Raw genomic sequence first — 8,792 nt, 5'->3', positions numbered from 1 at the left:
ATCCTGTTATTAGACACCACAGGACACCCTCAGAAGACCCATGTCTATTCTCTGATGAGAGGTACAATTTTAGGAAGGTGGTCATAATGTTATGTCTGATTGGTGTATATTGAATCACACTCAGTGAGTTTTAAATTACATGTACAGCCATAACGGAGAGGTTATAATGGGAGATTTAATATACATTACGTTGATTATTAAGTCGGTATTGATCAAACATAAACCTCTGTGGGGTTCAGAATATATCCCACTTTACACTGATGGTTTTCTTCAGGATATTCTTGCTTAAGGATGTGGCTGGCAAAAAAAAAAACAAAAGTAAAACCCCTAAACACAGACCACTGTAATTGATTTGCCTTCAATCACTGGCCCCCTAATCTACTTACTGTTGCAACACAGTCCACGCAAATATCGACGGACAGAGAAAGCCTGGCCGACTTAACAGGCTGGAGCTGAGCCACAGGACTGAGAATCCCAGAATTTTGCTCAGAAGACGATGCCTGCGGAGGTCTGGGTGTCTCATATGAGGTTCCCACAGCAACACAGTGCAGTATTTTGAAGTTTCAATAAAAAAAAAAAAAAAGATATTGATCCTTCCATTCCATCCTACCATTTTGCTGTTTGCAACACATCTTTGCAGGTGGTTTAATTATTAGTTCACACCCCATTGTGTTTGATGTAGGTACCAGATCTGCTCGGGGAGTATCCGGGACTTCCAGATGATGTCACATAGTCGTTAGGGATGGCGACATCACGTTTTATCAAAGGTTGGACAACAGGAAGAAGTGGATGAACACGATGGGTTTGTACATAGTATACACAGTCAAAAATTAAACATTGTACTACTTTTTTTTCCAACTCTCATGGTTCTATAGATTAGTTTAGTTCAGTGCTTATGACGTGTACCACAACCAGACACCAGGGGGAGCTCTACTTGCTTTGGCTTCACTTTTAAAAGTAGCTGTTCCGTCCTTCATTTTCAGTCTGTGATGATTCAATCATGTTTGACGGCAGCCTCGGTTGGGCCGGGTTTGTCCCTTCATACCCTTGCAGATTTTTGTGCCTACTACCCATCCAGTGGTTGACTTTGTAAAACTGGGCATTGTAGGTAGAAGCTGGCAAAAAAAAAAAAAAAAAATGGTGTGTTCTCAGCTTTAAGGCGCTGCTATCCCACTCATTTGGCCAAAGGTTAAAGATTTGGGAAGAATATGAGGGAATTTTAGAGAACCTTATTCAAAGTGGATCCTTAGGTGTCAATATTCAAAGGAAAAAATGATAAGTGAGGCTTGAGTCTAAAGTTGCTGTTGCATGAACTAATGATCGGTTATTGAGCCGGTTCTGGGGCTTACGTTGAGCACATTTCGTTCTCATTGAGCCTGGGACAAGGCTGCACTAAATGCTTCAGAGAACAATAAAAATTACGAAGTTAACAGATCGGAAAATTGAGCTGTTTGATTTTATTTAAGATGCTATTTCTGGTCATGAGGTGTGCTGGTGAACCATTAAATGTTAAATATGAAGGTGAGAAAACTCTCCCTGAAACACCAGCCTCTGATCACAACTGTTACAGAGCCGAGATAAAAGTGCAAGGGTGGACCGGCTGTACTGCTCTGTACTTCATCTGTGATCAGTCAGCTAGAAAACTGCTGCAGAAAGTGATTTTACCCTTAGCTGCCCAAAACACAGATTAACATTAGGGCGGACGAAAATAGGTAAACATCTTGTTTTTATCCGAAGATAACTTGTGCAAATGTTAAATCGGCTGGAAATAATCGGAGAGGGAAAGTAAATACAATGCAACAAAATGGTTTTAGTCAGCTATAAGAGTCACATTTAAAGGAATATTTGGGTAGAGTTATGCTATGAGAAGATTAGTGCACTGGTACCACTCTGCATATAAATACACAGGAAGCTTACAGACCTCTTACCCCACGACTGCACCCCAACACGCACCATCATCAAATTTGCTGACGACACCATGGTGGTCGGGGCTCATCTCTGGAGGGGATGAGTCCGAGGTGGAGCAGGTGACAGTGTGGTGTAGGAAGAACAATTTGCTGTTAAATGCAGCAAAGGCTAAGGAGATTGTTATGGACTACATGAAGGAGAAGACTATACAATTATCAACCTGCCTGCAGAGATATCTATATTTTATCAGACTCATGTTCTGATAACAAGTGAGTTTGGCTCTACCAGGGCAACTAACTTTCAACGTGCTCTTGTGGTTGTGTGACTACTGTTTGGTTTGGATCATAGACTGTATATAAATATGTACAACGTCGCACCACTTCCTTGCACTGGTCAAACCGACGCTAGTTTTCCCAGGGATACGGGAGCCAGAGTCTGCACAGTACTGGATCCGATGTGCGAGTCAGAGCAGAAATAAAAATCAGCAATAAAAATAAATAAATAAGTAACTTTTCTCTGGTACGCATTTTTAATTCCGCCAGTGTATTTGGGATCAGTAGGAGCTAAGAAGTATCAAAACTAAACATATTTCAACAGGAAGTCATCATTTTTGAAAATGTCCTCATATGAGGACACAGGGATTATCTAATTATTTATATTATAATGAAGTCACCCAACATGTGACAAAATATAAAACAGTTTATTTTAATGCCTGAACATGGCTGAGCAAAGGCAGAATTGCGAACAATTAAGGCCCAACGTCCAAAAAACGAGTACTTGCTAATAAGCAAGGTCGTAGCTCATTGCTATTAATAAAATTTGGCTAAATTTGCACGTCTTATCAATCTAGAAACGTTAATAAGCATAAATACGATTTAACCATAGAATTTGATGGGGTTTTGTTCCTCGTCCACTTTTGTCCTGTGATCGTCTGTAGAATGAATCCGATGAATTGCCCGCTGTCGTGATTTTACCGACTAGTTTTTTGACCCAGACTTAAGTGTCAGCTAACGAGGACAACGAGTTTAAATGAAGTAGTATAAGCTGCAATAAAACCTAAAACTTAATGTACCCATATGAGGACGCAGGGTCTCTGGAGGTTAAGAGCCTGTTCTACGAGCACTGATTGCATATTTCCAGGCTAATTCAAAAATGAAGCTGAGGGAGGTTGGTGGGTGATGTGGCAGCTAGGTCCTTAAATATTTATAATTTTAATAATGTTCGTGCAGATGTCTTTGCCAACTACCCATTAAACACTGTCCCCAACTAGTGAAGATTGGTGCAGACTTTGTGGTTAAAATCTGGCAAAATATCTTAGTGTATCCTCAGCTTTAAGTTTGTTTGTCTGTTGTAAAGTATGTGGACTGACTCCCTTTTTGATGCCACTATCCTCTAGTGGCCATTCTAGGAACTGCAAGTAGTCTCTTCTTTCCGTGCTCTCAAAGAAGGACAATTCAAACTAAAGGGTGCTACTACTGCATGGAAACAAGCACCTACAACTACATATATACAAATATATTGTCTTAAATTACAAACCGCACACGCTTTCACATAAAAACTCATCCGGCTCACCTGGACTGGAGAAGGAGAGCTTCCACGCTGCAGTTATTGCCTGTATTTAGGGTGTGCTTGCTATTTGATTCAACCCACGGTATTGACTCGGGGGGAGGAGCAGACACTGGATCTGAGCCTCAGATTGCTATATCAGTCAGCAGTGACCTTCCTCATTGTATCCAGGGCAACTCGCATTATTGCAGTATTACATTTTAGCCAGACCAGAGCTGGAGATAAAAAAAAAAAAAAAAAAAAATAATGCATTAAGGTCAGAGATCAGTGTCTACACGATGCAGGTGACGAACCCTGAATCAATGTCCCAGTGAATACAACAAAACGTTAGGCGAGACGTTGTAAAAGCTGCAGGAAGTTGACGTGGTGAATGGTCGCGGTCTTTAACAGCACGCCAGGAGGAAGCCTATGAGTATTAATGAGACTTATTTGAACCATTTATTTTAATAAGAGCCCCAGCAGGTCCCCCTTAACATTGCCTTGTCCCAGCAGTTCCATCAGTCAGCTAGACAAGCCATCCATTACACAGGACAGAGGTTCGAGTCTCCCAGTCAAGTTCAATATGGAGACAGATGAAGAGAAGCAGTGGAGATTTTCTGCTTGAACTTAGCTACAAAACTACTTTGCATGCTTGTGTCATTTATAAAAGCTACATACAACAGAACATCCAAAGTCTATATTTTTATTGACTGGCGTGGATCTGGGAAGGGCAAGGCTGAAACGCACAAGTCAAAACTGGAAGACAAAAATCATGTATACGCGACACATGATAATAATCCCAAATAATGGATACATAAACAGGACACAGCAGTCTTTGCATGGCTGCCTGGGTGCAAAGAGGGAGCAGTATCTCTATGGCAACCTGGGGAGTAAGAGGTCACTGTGTGTGTGTGTGTGTGTGTGTGTGTGTGTGTGTGTGTGTGTGTGTGTGTGTGTGTGTGTGTGTGTCACAACGAAGCTAATGCTATTTCCTGTGCTGGGAGGCAGCTCTGACTTGATGCTTATCTGGACCGGCCCATCCCCACAATATCAGAGATGTCTCTCAGTGCCAGATGCACTAATGTGAATAGAAAATGTGTTTACGACCGCAACAGATTTACTTCTCAAGGTTCCCAGTTCACACAGAAAACGTATCTTAAATCCATTTAAATGGACGATTCATTACTTTGTTTGCGCTGGCGAATAATGATTTATTCACAAATCAGTTCAGAGCCGAATGATAATGAAGCGATGGTCGAATGGTTTGGGGAGAAAACGTGGGAGCTGGGGGACTGCACATCAATATTAAAACCTTATCCTAAAGGTGAAGTATACACCGATCAGGCATAACATTATGACCACCTTCCTAATATTATGCAGGTCTCCCTTGTGCCTCCAAAGCAATTGTGATTCATAAGAGAATGGACATGGGCCTTCTGAGGGGCCTATGTTGGTCCTATGAGTTATTTTTGAGTTATTCCTAAAGTGTTTATGTTTTTGTGCCTGTGGTTATGGCTCTTGCCATCAAGGAGTGTCATTGCTATGGGGTGCAGGTGCCTGGTCTGGTCTAGTTGGATGGTCCATGTCGAAGAAACATCTACACAAATGAATTCCAGACCCAAAAGTTTATTATTTTTACTGTCATGGGGTTTTAATGTTGTGGCTGATCGGTGTAGGTTGTCTCGCTGCCAGCTGAGCTTGGACAGCTCGCATTAGAAAGCAAGATGATGTGTCTGAATGTTAAAGTCCGAGTTAAACTGGGAGACACGGGTCTATAACGAATGATTTAATATAACTAAGAACTTCAACAGAACAACTTAGATTACTTCTGCCCTCACAATATAACCCCCCTTACCACTCTGTGCTCCACACAGCGCTTTAATTTTCACTCTCTAAAACGGAAATTTGAAATGACACTTAGTAGAGGAGGAAGAATTAGGGGACAAGGAAAGATGAGCAGGGCACAGGAGAGGAGAGACCGGTGGGCGACGGTACATCATGACTAAGCTTCACTCTGTTGGCTGTTAAGTGAAGCCATTCATCAGGTGACCTGGTGTTTTTGTCTGCTCTTCATTCAGTGCTGCGTCCTCTAAACGCAACGTTTCATCACTTAACTGAAGAGAGACGAGTCTGGTTTAAGATCAGTCACACGCAGCCATTTAACATCAATATCCATCTGTTGTAACTGAAGTGCAGGCACACAACAAACTAATCAAAATAAATGACTTTATTGTATATGATAAACGAGTGGAAGTTGTATTTAGGGACTAAAAGCGATACAGGGCGTGTGTAACAACCATTCAGACGCTATTAACTCCTTCATTGGAGGCGAGGTTAGATGAAACCTGCAGAAGGACATCGTAGTGACGCTCATCAACTCTTTGGCTCCAAATAATTAAAAACTACAACCAGATTTTTGACATACATGGGTTCAAACCAAACAGTAGTTACAAACTTCCCAATCCCAGTTACTTCCCAGTTGGATACTGACTAAAATTCAGGCTCGTATCTTCAATACTGATCCGATACAGATACTTTGTGTAAATACACCCAAATGTGTCTGGTAAACCTAAAAAAAGTAGCGTATTTCAGATCATAGCTTCATAAAAAACCCAAGACATCACAGTCATTCATTTATTTATTCTAAAGTCGGACTACAATACTTCCAATGACTGAAGTATCGAAATTATCAATATTTTGATTTGAGAACCGATTTTAGAGCATAAAGACCTGGTATCGGAAGTATCGATATTTCAGTATCGATCCACACATCACTAGTGGACATTACAGGGTCTGATTAATTCAGCTACATCTTTTGTATATTTCCCACCACAGTTGTTTCCAAGTGAAAACAAGCACAATATAAAATATTGCCAGTGTATCCTGTTTATTTCTGTACAGTGATGTGTCCTTCACCAGGCATTCGTTTTTAATGGAAAAGCCACAAACTGTATCTTCACATACACAAATAAAACCGGAGGTTTAGGGATTCGCAGCCAGCGGCAGAGCTGCAGCTGTTTAAGACACAGCACTGCTGGGACGTTCTTGACGCGGTCTATATGAATGGATCTGAGCCTGCTCACTGCAGATACGTTGTATAGTTGGCTGACTTTTGTTGTGCAAATCCTGCCTAATGCACCAAAGGGACCGACTGTAGCACGAACAGGGCTTCAACTGCAGACGCACAGCTCTTAACTGGAAGACAAAGACTTCTTATAGAAAAACCTACACACGCTTTACATCATTGTAACTCACCAGCTTAATGGGGACATTTTATTGTCTTTAATAGAATGAAACGTTTTGAGCACCTACGTGTTCACATACTGGAGGAGGAGGAAAGATGGGATAAGGAAGTAAAGTTAGAGAGGTCTGTGGGGACAAATAATACCCGGTGATGGTGCATATTGTCTCCGTTGTCACGGAGCATGGCGGCTTGATGCACTGCGCTGCTGGACCAAAGACAATTCTGCGAACGTGAATAGCCTGACATATCTGCATATCAATTATTTGCGGCTGCCATAAATACGGTTTAATGGAACTGTCAGGGTGTGCCATCGCATATTAACCGAGCCCGGAGCTCAGAGGCAGCTGGCCGCCTGGTTGGCAAACCCTGCCGGCCACATCTGCATCCAGGTGGAGAACAGTGGGAAGTGTAGCTGGGAAATTTAAGGGACTTGTTCTGACGAGAACACAGATAATAGGCTGGCATTAACAAATTGTATTTCTTAACACTTTGCAATAGTTTAATCACGTCGAACCCATTTGGCGGCTTTTCAGCTGATTCAGCGCGTTGAACCGAGAGAGAGAGATCTCTCCGTTTGGTTGTTCAGCTTAGCGAACCAGTGCTAAAGAAGTGGAGGAAAGTAAATAAAACAACAAAGGGTACGGAAAGACTGCACCTCTATTTGTTTCCCCCCCTCAATCTGAACATTCAAATACTGTAGTCTTTATAGTGTGTTCTTGGCAAAGGCCACTTCACTAGCTGGGTTTACACGGAGCTAAATAGTCCCATTAGAATCAGTTTAGAAGTCCAAACTGAATAAAAATGCTCCATATAAAAAACCTATATCAGAATAAACAGGCCCAAACCAAATGAAACTGATCAAATGTCACGTAAACGATGAATCAGAACAAAGTCGGGCTCCGTTCCGTCCGTTCCCTCGGGTGATTCCGATTAAATGTAGTGGAACATGTAAACACTGGATCAGAATAAATCACCTCTCATATAAACAGTTGACCTGAAACCTTCAATCAGAATGAGAGAAAAGTCTCCATGTAAACCCGGCTGCTCTCAGCCATTGTTGCTGGAGGCGGTTTGATACGGCTCCATGTGTCCGTGACCTAAGAGGCTTCTGCTTCTAAGGTAAAAGACTAAAGGCACTTTTACAGGACATAGCACTGCACAGTCTACGCCGGTGTGAGTCATCTGTACTTGTGCGCTTGTCAATCTGGCTCATTCTGCAACAACACCTCCCAAACACTAGTTTGCGCTGTGTCATTTTTACCAATTTTTGTTTCTACTTCCTGCTTCATTTTCAACAATGGCGACTAATAACAGCAGTCATACCAACATCTGTATCTCCAAACCACCTCAGTTAACCTTACAGATTTACAAATCCATCAATTGAAAACAATCAATCAATTCAAAAATTGCAGAGTTGGTAAAAACGGCTGGAAATACTAAAGCAGAAACATGCCACGACCAAGTGGACTGATCAAAGCTCTTCAGATTCAGACAACTTTATTAATCCCACCATGGGCAAGAATGGAGCAAGTAAAATGCCAACACAGTGGAATCAATGGTCAATGAATAAACAGATAAAACTAAAACGACTAAAAAGCAGAGGAAATAAAAGATTTTAAAATATGGTTTGTCTCACAGACAGGTAGAACATATCTACCTACGACCAGAGTTAACAATGACAATTCACTGGCAAAAACATGACCAGGAGGAGACAAAATGTTACTTTCCTAAAGGCTTGTTGGTCACAAACGCTGGTCAAGTCCCTAAACTTCACTCCTGTGATCTTGGAACATGTTTTTACATGTTATGCATGCATTTAATATTTTTTATCTCTCAGCATAAGGCTGAGTAAACCAGCAGACCTGCAACAAGTAACACCTTGAATTTGATGAAACATCCAACAACGTATGGTATTTTTTTTTTTAAAAGACGAGAAATGTATTGTCTTTGAAAACCTGCAACACCAGATGCAACTGTTTTTATTAAGATAATTACGAGTTACTTTATATTCGTTAATTTATTAATTAGCCTCATTTGTATTTATATTACTTAAATTAATGTTCTGCTCAATTTACATGTCATAAAATGCCTTAAA

Source organism: Mugil cephalus, chromosome 6 (genome assembly GCF_022458985.1).
Source record: "Mugil cephalus isolate CIBA_MC_2020 chromosome 6, CIBA_Mcephalus_1.1, whole genome shotgun sequence".
Lineage (NCBI taxonomy): Eukaryota > Metazoa > Chordata > Actinopteri > Mugiliformes > Mugilidae > Mugil > Mugil cephalus.
The sequence above is the reverse complement of the archived record's forward strand: the minus strand, read 5'-3'. Positions refer to the sequence as shown.